At 44.6% G+C, this 10,430-nt stretch overlaps 1 pseudogene; it reads right to left on the bottom strand.

Annotated features, from left to right (window-relative positions):
- Window positions 1-2,778: 2,778 nt before the first annotated feature.
- LOC131902046 (gap junction gamma-3 protein-like) lies at window positions 2,779-3,553 on the bottom strand (annotated as a pseudogene).
- Between the last annotated feature and the right edge of the window lie 6,877 nt (window positions 3,554-10,430).

The raw sequence follows: 10,430 nt of genomic DNA, 5'->3' as shown, positions 1-10,430 counted from the left end.
ATGGTTTAGCACAGCAACAGAAAAGTAACTAAAACAGTAGGTCACCAACACTTATTGAAATATTGGTCAGCTGTAAACTTTTATTTAGCTTTTGTTTTTAACTCACAAATGCCTTTATTTTGCCTTTGATTTGGAGAGTTATTTCTGCCAATGGTAGGATTCTAACAGGATTTTTTTTTTCATTTTTATACCTCAAAGATTTTGCTCATTTACATTATTTCCAATAAGAAATGTATTTTCATCTTTGTCTTTTTTTCTCACTGTAAAAAAAAATAACTCATAAGTGATCAGAGACATAAATGTAGAAGCTAAAAGTATAAAACTCTTAGATGGAAACACAGGTGTACATTCGTAGCTTTGGGTCAAACAATGGCCTCTCAAATGTAGCACCAAAATCACAAAAAATGAGTAATTTGACTTCATCAAAATGGAAAGCTTTTGTGCATCAAAGAATACTGCCAAGACCCTGCTGGCTAGTTTTCCTCGTAACCAACAGTCTTACTCATGTATGAATCCTGTGAGTTACAACAACCAGCCTCACAAGACATACCCAAGGGTGCAACAGTGGTGTAGGTGTTATGGGAGTAACAAAGTGCTTTCTGATTGGATTGAAGATCCACTCCACCGGAGGAAACTCATGCCTGGTACTATAAATCCAGCCAAGAAACCATTCTGGGGAAGAAAAGCCTGTTACTATTAGTTTGCTACATTGAGATAGTATCAAACTGTCTTCTAAATAATTCCCTATACCTATAGATTAGGTCAACTCTCATTGCCCACCAGAGAAATTTCTCTGTGATACTCAGACTCACATTTTGTCAAAATGCAGAGAACAAGTGTCTGTGGAGTACTCAGCCACAAATGAGACATCTGTATCACACCCTTGGCCCCAAAGCTCAGGTGACATCAGAGAAGAGGGGAAGTAAGGTTTAAAGAGCCAGAGCTCTGGGGGGTCTGCTTCGAAACCACGTCTTCTTAACACAGCAGAGATGCTGCACTCAGGAGCTCCCAGAAGCAATTGTTGTCTACACAGGCTCACAGCACTCATCATTCCAGTATGCATGGCTGGTGGACTATCCACAGCTGAGGAACTGTTAGCAGTTGATAGATGATGGTGGAGGAAGAGTCCATGTTCTTCAGGGATGTGGCATCAGGTAGGCTGACCATGTTCTGTTAGGTGGCTTGACACCCATGCACATTTGAGTAGCACTGATTTTGTACTCAGTGAATTATAGAGAAAAAAGAGGACATGAAATCAGGATGGGGACATGATGGGGGATCCAGGAAGAGTTAGATAGGGATGTGAGGGTAGACATGATCAAAATACACCGAATACATGTATGAAAGTATCAAAGAATAAATAATTTTAAAAGAATACTACTCAGAAAAAAATGAAAGACAACCATGGAATGGAAGAGAATATTTTGAAATGACTCATCTGATAATTATCTAATAATCATGTTATATAAAAAGTTCTTACAATGCAAAACAAAAAAAACTGATTTTAATTGGCAAAGAAGAATTTGGTCTTTTCTACAAAGATATACAAGTGACCAATAAGCATGTTGCATGATTCCATCTCTATAAAATCCCAGACTAGGATAACCCATTAAAACAGAAAATGGTTGCTTACATTTAGTGGAAAGACAAGAGAGATAAGGAGTTAAAAGTAATAGCTAATTGATGCAAGAGTTTTTGTTTTGTTTTCTGAGATTTTATTATTTTATTTATCATCATGTGTGTGTGTGTGTGTGTGTGTGTGTGTGTGTGTGCGCGCTGTGGCACATATGTGGAGGTCAGAGGACATCTTGTGGGAGTTGGTTTTCTCCCTTCTCCATGTGGGTTCTGGAGATGGATTTCAGATCATGAGGCTTGGTGGCAAGCACCTTTACCCACTGTACCGTCTCACCAGCCATCTCACTGGATGCGTGGAAGAAGATCCAGTTGCTAGGTTTTCTGCAAGCAAAGCCAGGTAACTTTAGAACTCTGTAACGGAGAAATGAAGCAGAAGCTGAGGACTCTGCCCAATGGCAGTACATGCACTAGTACGCTCATGGTGGTCTACTGGGAGTCACACAACTGATAGGGACAGGTGTTGGGAGATGTTTGCGGGGTAGTAATCAAAGCACATCTGACTCAGCCAGGAGTGGTGGCTTGTGACTTTAATCCCAGCACTTGAGAGGCAGAGGCAGGTAGATCTCTGTGAGTTCAAAGCCAGCCTGGTCTACATAGCAAGTTCCAGGCCAGCCAGGGCTACCTATTTCATATACATAAATGAACACCTTCTCCACCACGAGGGACTGTACCCCAAACTGTTAACCAAAGTAAACACTTCCTCCCTTTAAAAAAATACATTTGGGGGCTGGAGAGATGGCTCAGTGGTTAAGAATGTGTACTATTCTTGCAAAGAACCCTAGTTTGCTTCCAAGCACCCACATCAGGAGGATCACAACTGCTTGTAACTCCAGCTCCAAGGAATCTACCACTCTCTTCTGGCCTCCACAGGCACCTCCATTCATGTGTACAAACCCACACTGACACACACACACACACACACACACACACACACACATACACACACACACACACGCAATTTAAAATTAAAAGTAAATCTTTTTTTAGAGTGCATCTGCTTTGAGAGTGGTTATCTAGTTTGTAACATGGGGAGCTGTACGCCCCAGAGGATAAGGGACCTACCCTGGGTGAAGGTCGCCAACACAGAGACATCAGAGGCAGGGACAGATGACTGTCAGTATCAGTAGGGTCCTCACCTGCTTCTCAAAATGGCTCTTTTGTCTCCACCACCGACAAGTCATCAGCTGGGTCCTTGCATCTTACGGAGCTCTTTGAGGTTCGCGAGTTCTTTAAAAAGGAAAGTTTGTGCTTGTACATCCTCCAAAACCTCCCTAAACCCAAAAGCATAAGCTCCAAGGAAGTGAACAAGAGACAGGCCCCACTGATTCCAAACATGGTATTGAGGAGAATGGTCTTCTCCGAGGGGTGGGACTGGAAACAGGTTGTGCTGCCGATGCAAGGATCCTCATGACATATAAAAGTGCTGGGCATCTTGAAGCCATACAGGTGGTACTGAACTCCCAAGGCTGCTCCCTCAAGGACCAGCCTCGCCCCAAGCTGTGCCACATAGGCCCAGAGAAGCTTGAGGCTTCCAGCCCGAGACACCCTTGCTATGGTCCCCCTTGCAAATCCGTGTCTCTTGTTCCTTATTTTCTTTTTCTGGTTCCTCCCAGTATCCAATCACATGATACAGAGTGAAACCCATGTAAACGACACTGGGTACAGCCATCAGGATGACTTGGAAGGCCCAGAAGCGCAATGGAGAAAGGGGGCGGAAGATGTCATAGCAAGTGGTCTTGCAGCCTGGCTGCCCTAAATGACACATGAATTCATTCTCTTCATCACCGAAGACCCCAGGTCCACTGGAAACCAGAAGCAGGAGGCGGAATCCCATGAGCACCGGAAGTAGGAAGCGCCCAACGGGGGTGGAATGCTGGCTCTCCTTAGCCAACAGCTGCCTCAGGAACTTGCCACACATTCTGCCACTGAGCAGAGAACAATTATCAGTGAAGGTGTCCCACTCACTGCCCTTTAGAGGAGGCTTCAGCCTGTTTTGTTCACCTACTAACCCAAGGATCTGCAAAGCAAGATCTGCTCCTCTCAAAGTTGATCAAACACCATATAGTCTGTTTTGCATGCCTATAAGACAATACCTGAGGTAAGTGCTTTTATAAACACAAAAAAGGTTAGTTAGCTCACAGTTGTGGAGGTTTGAACTCCAAATAGCATAGCACAGATTGGTGAAGGTCACTCACTGAAAGAATGTGTCATGTCTTGGATGGCAATGAGGAGGAGGGCATGTTGGAGCAAAAAGTTTCAATGTAAGGAGTGGGGAAGATGGACAGAATCCCATGATCCCTTTCAAGAGTACATTTTCATGGATTGGGGGCGGAGGGCTCAATCAGTAAAGTGTCGCACAAGCATGAAAAACTGAGCTCAATCCTCAGAACCCATGTAAAAATTTGGAGTGTAGTGGTGTGCACTTGAAACCTCACTGCTGGGGAGGCAGAGACAGGAGGATCCTAGCCAATTGGAGAGCCTCCAACCAGCAAGAGATCCTATCTCAAACACAAGGTGGATGACTTCCAGAGAATGACACGTCACTGAGCTCCAGTACACACACACACACACACACACACACACACACACACACACACATACACACACTGAGGGTCGTGGGAGTATACAGCAGGTGACAACTGATGTTTGACAAGTCAACCCACCAGACGTATACCTCCCTGATGGGGAGCCCCACCTGGCAAAGCCGTGGGGTCACTGACTGTGGAAACTGGTTGTTTTCTGTCTGTAACTTTCTCAGGTGCCACCATCAGACCTCCCTGTAAGAACAGCTGTGGGGTGCTTACGACAGCCCTTTGGTGGTGTGTTTTACATCTCCAGGCACCCATTTAGCTGTGGATTTCTGTTTAAGCTGTATATACATTTTGCAAAGACCTTAGAACAAGTCCAATACAGACTAGCTGCCCCTACAGAATATACACAAAGACTAATTCCTAGTGTTGTCTATTGCTAAATCAAGGCCAGGATGTTTACATCAAGACACAGTCCTTGCAGTAGCTCCCTTTCTGTAGGTACCCTGACCACTCAAGATTCAGTCAATTGTTTATTAGCTGTGTAGAGCTGTGTGAGAGCTTGTGGCTGCATCCCTGCTGAGCTACTCCTGGCCTGGCTCCAGAGAGTAGCACCTAGCCCTAATCCATCTTTCCTTTAACTGATACCTTTTGTTTGTCCTATGTGAACCTTGTTTCAGAGTCTCCCAAGGATACAAAGGCCTCTGCAAAACTTGGTTCAGGAAACCAGGCAAATTGCGGTACCCGGTAAATCGTGGAATTTGCACTTGGCATTGTATTGTTGGGAGCTCCTTTCAGGTTGTTTTGAGCACATGGAAATCAATTGGCTAAACTGTAAATATCAAGAATAATGAAAATGCCCTGGGTGAAGGGAAAGGGGTCAGTCCCTAGAGCCTTGAGTCCAGAGAGGCTGGATCCCCCTGCAGCCTCAACGGCTAAATTCATTCTTAAGATGCCTCTGAGTCTTCTTTCCACTGAACTCACACACCCGTGCTGTGACACTTCTTGACAAGAGCTGCTGCAGAATGTGAGTGAAGTGTTTGTACGTGTGTGTGTGTGTGTGTGTGTGTGTGTGTGTGTGTGTGTGTGTGTGCTGGGTGAGAGATGAAGAAGAATAACCATGAGAGAAGTGTGAGGAAATGAATGAGTGAAAGAATGAATGAGTAAGTGTGATAGACAGACTAAAACTTGTTCCTAATTACCCTCAGATAAAAGTTTCCTACCCCTCCCTACTCTGAGGCATTCCTTTCATTACCCTGAGCGGATCGTGGGGGCTGGTCTCTCATGGTCCACTACACACACACACACACACACACACACACACACACACACACACACACACACCACTCACAGGCCAACCTGATCTAAACAATCCCTCATTGAAACTCCCTTCCTAGTTTGTGTCAGGTTGACAGACTTATCACCACAGATGGCTGGAAGGTAGCTCAGTGATTAAGAGTATTGTTGCTCTTGCAGAAGACCCTGGATCAGTTCCCAGCACCCATAATGGTGGCTCTCAACCATCTGTAACTACAGTTCCAGCAGATCCAGTGTCTTCTTCTGGCCTTCATGGTTACATGCATGGGGTACACATACATACATGCATGCAAAACACTCACACACATAAAATAAATCATTTTTTAATTTAAAACAACCACAACATGTTGGATTAGGGAGCTAGAAAGCAATGTGATGAACAGAGTTAATGTCAAGATTTACTCTAATCTAATGTTCTTTATACCTTACCATCTTGGGAACAAGAATTTGCCATAATTAAATGCTATAGGGTTTGGGGCAAAGCCAAAATGAGGATAAAAATTCAAATTCCTAATCTCTGTTCTTTAAATGTTTATCTCCCCATGATGAGGGGTAACCATTTTTTTTTTTTTTTTTTAAATTTTTTATTTATTGTGTATACAATGTCCTGTCTGCATGTATGTCTGCAGGCCAGAAGAGGGCACCAGATCTCATTATAGATGGCTGTGAGCCGCCATGTGGTTGCTGGGAATTGAACTCAGGACCTCTGGAAGAGCAGCCAGTGTGCTTAACCTCTGAGCCATCTCTCCAGCCCCGAGGGGTAACCATTTTTGAGGATAAATTTCAGAAGTTTCTCAGTTCTCTGTCCATAATACCAAGTTTTCCATCTTTATCTCTGCCCTAATGGGAACCTTCTTCAGTGCCCAGAAGCTGCTTCCAACCATTGCCATTCCCAACCATCTTCCCTTTCTCATTCCCTAATGATCATGATGGTCATGTGCTATGATCTAACTGTTGCCACCCTCCCCAAGTCAGATGCTGAAACCTAGTGAGGAGTCAATGGTAGTGCACCACCTAGAATCCCCCAGTGAGGAGCTGGGGTGTGGATCAGTGGTAGAGCACCTGCCTAGAATCCCCAGTGAGGGGCTGGGGTGTGGCTCAGTGGTAGAGCCCCTGCCTAGAATCCTCCAGTGAGGGGCTGGGGTGTGGGTCAGTGATAGAGCACCACCTAGAATCCCCCAGTGAGGGGCTGGGGTATTGCTCAGTGGTAGAGCACCAGCCAGAATCATCCAGTGGGATACTGGAGGTACACGCCCAGCATGCAAAAAGCCCTAGATGCAACCTCAGAACCTAAAAAAGAAAAGAAAAAGAAGCAAGGCCTTTAAGTCATGAATGGGGTTATAAAGGAGATTTGAGGGAGCCCTTCAGCCCCTTCCGTCAATTGATGACACAGAGACATCACCATCCATGAGGAAAAGGCCTACACACCAGACACTTTATCTGCTGGTGCCTGCCTCTTGGACTTCCAGCCTTCAGAACTTGGAAAAAATAAAATTCTGTGGATTACAAATTACTCCTTTGAAGATATTTTACAGCAGTTTTATTATACTAAGATGTTATGCAGACCCCTAGAAAGCTCCACAGATGATACTTTATCTTTTTTCCCTTGTTTAAGAATTTTATAGATGAGTACTGTATTTACATCACTTCCTCCAACTCCTTCCTACTTTACCCATGTCCCTCAACTCCTTCTCAAAGTAATGGTCTCTATTTTGTTAATTGCTATTGACACACACACACACACACACACACACACACACACACACACAAAACCTGTTGAGTCCCTGTATTATTACTTTTATGTATGTATGTCTAGAGATGGCCATTTGGGATTAGATAGCCTATAAAGCACTTGCCCCTGGAGAAGACTAATTCTCCTTCTTTTAAAAGCCATTAATTGCCTGTAACTCTATCCAGGAATGGGGCCTCATGGGATTTCCCCCTTCCACAGTGGCATGTAACCTGGTGTTGTCACATTTCAGGTCTAGTTCAGGCAACCATATTGTTGGCCTTTCATGGGTGCATTAGATGTCCTGGTCCTCTGACTCTTCTAATCTTTCTGCCCCTGTCTTGTGAAGTGTTCCCTAAGCCTTAGGTGTAGGGTTGTATTGTGGATGTATCAACTGAACCCGGGCACCCTACAGTCAGTGACTCTCTGCATTTTGACTGGTTGTAGCTTTCTATACAGTCTCCATGTGCCGCAAACAGGAGTTTCTTTGGTGAAAGGCGAGAGATACGCTTAGTTGTAGGTATGGAGATAAATATTTCGTTTTCTTTCTTTCTTTCTTTCTTTCTTTCTTTCTTTCTTTCTTTCTTTCTTTCTTTCTTTCTTTCTTTCTTTCTTTCTTTCTTTCTTTTTTTTTGTTTAGTTTTTCGAGACAGGGTTTCTCGGTGTAGCTTTGCGCCTTTCCTGGAACTCACTCTGTAGCCCAGGTTGGCCTCAAACTCACAGAAATCCGCCTGCCTCCCGACTGCTGGGATTAAAGGCGTGCGCCACCACCGCCAGGCTCAAGGTAAGTATTTAGAATGAAGTTAGGGTAAAGAGAACCCACTGCTGTGACTTCCCTAAACCAGTGTGATCACTAGCCACAACTGTCTCTATTGTGCGCACGCGCACTCGTGCACTCGCACATGGAGGTGGGGCATACATACCGTAGCACGCCTGTGGAGGTCAGAGGGCACGTTTGCGGAGTCGGTTCTTTCCTTCCACCTTCCCGTGGCTTCAGGGGATCAAACTCAGGTTGCCACGCTTGTGCAACCAGTGTCTTTACCAGTGAGCTACCTCAACACCCTTCCTTTTTCTATCTTTTTTTTTTTTTTTTTTTTTGGTTTTTCGAGACAGGGTTTCTCTGTGTAGTTTTGCACCTTTCCTGGAACTCGCTTTGGAGACCAGGCTGGCCTCAAACTCACAGAGATCCGCCTGGCTCTGCCTCCCAAGTGCTGGGACTAAAGGTGTGCGCCACCACCGCCCGGCCCTTTTTCTATCTTAATTTTCCTTCTCCTATCTTCAAGAAAGATGCTCCTACCCCTTTGAATACCACCATCCTTTCCAGAGCTAGCACTTCAGGCCTCTCCTTTCCCACTGCTGCGAGGATTTGATCCCCAGATGACCTTCCCTGGAATTCAAAACCCACTCCCTAGTTTTGAAATGGCACAGTAGGTAAAGAGCCCCTCACGAAGCATTTGGGTCTCAGTGTGGGTCGCCAGCACCGACATAAAAGCCAGGCATGGCAGCACTCTTCTGTAACCAACCCTAGGGCTGCTGGGGGGCAGAGCAGGAGGGGGAAGCGAGCAGAAACAAGCAAATTCCTGAAGTTCATTGGCCAGCCAGCCTAACCAATCAGTGAGCTCCAAGTTCAGCAAGCGCTTCTGTCTCAAAAAGTGAAATGGAGACCAATCAATGAAGAGACAAAAGTTAGTATCTGACATCCATACTCATGGGCACACACCCACGGGAAGAGTTAAAACACCAGACACACACAACATGAAGGAAGGAATGAACGAGGGAGGGAGGGAGGGAGGGAGGGAGGGAGGGAAGGAGGGAGGGAGGGAAGGAGGGAGGGAGAGAGAGAGGAGGGTAGAAGGAGGCCAGGAGGCCTTTGGCACGAAAAAGGGAATCAGTAGGAATGCAAGGGGGCAAGAGACCGTAATGGACGGTGAATATAAGAAAAATACATGATAAATGTGTATGAAAATGTCATGATGAAATTAATTATTATGCATTATTAATGTAAGCTAATAAAACATTTTAAAAATACACCTTGAAGACAATAGGACAGATTCCGGGTAAAATCAAATTGAGATATTATATAAATTCAATACCTTGAAAAATAAAATTTAAAGGATGGAATTAATAAAGTAACAAAAAGGAATCAAATCTAAAACAAATGTGGGGTGTTTTTTTCTTTTGAAAATCAAGACAATAATAATTAAATGTCCACTACAGTTTGAATATACTGAATCCAAATATCTAAAATCTGAAATTCTACAAAATCTGAAACTTTCTGACTTTCATGTATGTGGTGTGTGTGTGTGTGTGTGTGTGTGTGTGTGAGAGAGAGAGAGAGAGAGAGAGAGAGAGAGAGAGAGAGAGAGAGAGGACCTCCTCAAACTCAAGGAGAAAGGTCTTACAGGATGAGTAAGGAAAGGGGAACAGAGTAGATCTCACATATGGAAGTGTAATGAGGGGACAAAGGGACTAACCTAGCAGAGAGGGCAAGCATGGGGGAGGGGGAATGAGGGGAGAAATAGCAATGAATCAAAGTATGCATGAAAATACCATAATGAAGCACATTGCTTTGTATGCTAATTTTCAAAACACAAATAGGACCGAGGGTGTAGCCGGTTTGGTAGAATGCTTGCCTTGCATGCACAAGCCCCTGGGTTTTATCCACAGCACTGCATAAACCAGGTGCTGTGGTGCACACCTATAATTCCAGCACTGGGGAGATGAAGGCAGGAGGATCAGAAAAGTTCAAGATCACCCTCAGTTATATAGTGAGATTAGGGCTAGTCTAGGCTGCATGAGACTGTGCCTCAATAAATAAATAAAGTGTAAGTGAAGCAACAATCACAGACTCAAAATTGAGAAAGGAAAGGAAATCCCGGAATTCGAGCAGATTTTCAAGTACCTAAAGAGATTATTTTAAAATCCCATTTTAAGTGAGAATTTTTCAAAGCATCTCACCTAATTTTGGTGATGGAGGGATGGGGTGAGGTTGTCAGGATTCCACCAGTGACTGAATCCATCCCAGAAAGTTAAGGAGCCACAGAGGAAAAGAACCCGTGAGAAGGGAGGAACCTGGCGGTGCAAGCCTTAACTCACTGCTCCCGCTTTACTCCACCCGGCCTGGAATGCATTCTAGATGCTTCTCTTCGAAGCGTGGCCCTGCAAAACCAGTATGAGCAGAGATGCAGAATCTTGGGCAATATCCCTGCCTTCCAGATCGT

Source organism: Peromyscus eremicus, unplaced genomic scaffold (genome assembly GCF_949786415.1).
Source record: "Peromyscus eremicus unplaced genomic scaffold, PerEre_H2_v1 PerEre#2#unplaced_1518, whole genome shotgun sequence".
In the NCBI taxonomy this organism is placed as follows: Eukaryota; Metazoa; Chordata; class Mammalia; order Rodentia; family Cricetidae; genus Peromyscus; species Peromyscus eremicus.
The sequence above is the reverse complement of the archived record's forward strand: the minus strand, read 5'-3'. Positions and strand labels throughout refer to the sequence as shown.